Source organism: Belonocnema kinseyi, chromosome 8 (genome assembly GCF_010883055.1).
Source record: "Belonocnema kinseyi isolate 2016_QV_RU_SX_M_011 chromosome 8, B_treatae_v1, whole genome shotgun sequence".
NCBI lineage: Eukaryota > Metazoa > Arthropoda > Insecta > Hymenoptera > Cynipidae > Belonocnema > Belonocnema kinseyi.
In genome coordinates this window covers 110,673,644-110,676,122 of record NC_046664.1, presented here as the reverse complement: position 1 = coordinate 110,676,122, position 2,479 = coordinate 110,673,644, and positions in this window count along the sequence as shown.

Genomic DNA, 2,479 nt, shown 5'->3' with positions numbered 1-2,479 from the left:
AATCTACCACTAAACGTTGCGAACCATCCGGCTTCTCAACTAAAATGCATGGACTCCCATAAGACGAGCTCGTTTCTGTTGCTAAACCGGCCGATTTCCACTCTCCAACTTTTTGGCGCATTGTCGCTCTTTGTGCGGAAATCGCTTTATAAGGTCTTGAGTAAGGAGGTACACTTCTCGGTTTCTCTTGGATGTCCATTCTAATCAAATTGGTACATCCAAGTTCTGACCTATTCATGGCGGAGCATACTCGGTATTTGTCAAGAAGATTCAAAAGCTGAATTTCATATTCTAGTTTTATCGTTGGAGCAGTTATGAAATCATTATCTGATATCAGTTCCCTTCTAGGTTCTAATTTAGGAACCATTCCTTTCATAGTCAATACCACATTTGCTAACTTATCGCCCGATTTGACAAAAATATTATTTTCACTCTGATTAAGAATCGGTAATTCAAGTTGTTGTTTCCACATTTTACGCGAATAAAATTGACATTACCTCGGGGAATGCGCGTATTCTCAATAACTTTGGCTTTATCTGGCCTCGTAGCCTGAAATTCAACTACCGGATTTCATGGAAACACGAAACCGTCTTTGTAAACAAACTCAGGTCTATCGTCTATTTTAAAGTAAACTATCTGAGGTAATTCTGTGAAATATCTCGCGATTATTACATCATATTGCTGTGCGTCGTCTGGTACGACTCTGAACCTACTCTGAGCAATTTCGCATGCATCTACCTTTAAAGTTTCATGAATTACTCCACTTGATTTTGTTTTATCCCCACCAAAACCAATCAGGACATTTGAAGCCGGAATAAATTAAATTAAAATTAATTAATTAAAATAAGTCAAAACGGCTGAAGCTCTTATTAAACAATCTGAGCTTCCTTGATCAATCAGACCAACAATTTCTATTCCACCTACGTCTACTTTCTTTTCGTACTTAGTAATAATTTTAGATTCACTAGGCGAATTTATTGAATTAACTTCCGCCTTCCGAAGAGCTTTAGGTTTCTTACAACTTCTAGAAATATGCCCGGATTTTTGGCAATTATCGCACCTTACCTCCTTTTTATGGGACATTCTGTGGGTATACGACCTTCCTCGTGACAACGAAAACATTGTATCGTCCTATTTGTTACATCAGTATCCTTACGCAATGTTGACATTTGGTGCTCGCTGTCTCTGCTGTTGAACTGCGCTGACCGCGCAGCTTAATCAAAACGTTTCTAATAATAATTATTTGTGATTTCAGTAAAATTGATTATTAATTGGTACGTATGGTTCAAATCTTCACTTGAGGGCAATTAATGTCGAATTTAAATAAAAATAATTGAATACCTCTTATTTTCGAAGTAATTTTTTAATTTCAAATGTAAATGTAATTTAGTATAGAGTTTTCAAATCGAATTTTGTTGCAACTTCACCCAGTTTCGTTTTTTACCACGGATATTTTTTTCTTTTGTCAAAGTTTTATTAATGAAAAATAAAAAAATAAATCAACAGAAAAATGTTGTTAAATGGGGCTGTCAAAAATGAAAGAGCGGTAAGACATCAAATTAATTCCTTTTTTGCAATATTAATTCGAGTTCATAATGCTTCACGAAAGTGCAGAGTTTTCCTAACATTCATGTGAAAATTTTTAATGATTTTTTATTTTGAAAAATGAACTTCAATAGAAAATTAAAGAAGACTTTTAAATACATTAAACGATTTCCTAAATTTTCGAAAAAGATTGTTTAAGGTTTTAAAAGCAAAATGTTTCAATTCACTATGATTAAAAAGTTTAAAAAATGTAAATAATCGAATAAATTCAACTAATATTTAGTAGAATTAATGAAATTCAAAAATAATTTAAAATTTAGGAGAGTTTCAGAACGTAGGATAAACTCATCTAAAAAACAGAACAAAATAAAAATTCTTGTAGAAGAAAAAAAAGATGCGCCTCGAAATTGTGTACAATTGTCAGTTTTTAAAAATAAAATTCTAAGGATTTAAAAAAAATTACTTTCAGCACATTTCTTCTCAGGCTGAATCCCCGCTTTTAATCACAAGAGGTCCAAATATTTTCAATAAAAGTAAGTAACGAAATAAATGTTGCAAAAATCAAAAAGAAGATACATCTCTGTATGCTTAAAGATATAATTTGTTTACTTAGAATGAGTTCTATGCAATCTAAAAAAAAGTTTATTTTAAGTACATATAAAATTAGTTAAATTATTTCTAAAAATTGGAAACATTTAAGACTTGTAGTATTAAAATGCACTTAAAATTTAAGATTTTTGTATATACGAGGGTGAATCAAATATTAACCGGAATTCTTTCTTAATATTTATTTATTTATAAAACAATACAAAAATATTATTCATTATTTTTGTACATAGTCTCCTTCACGCTCTACACATTTTTTCCAGCGGTTTGGAAGCTTGTTAATTCCTTGCTCGTAGAAACTTTGAGGTCGAGTCATCAACCAATTGCG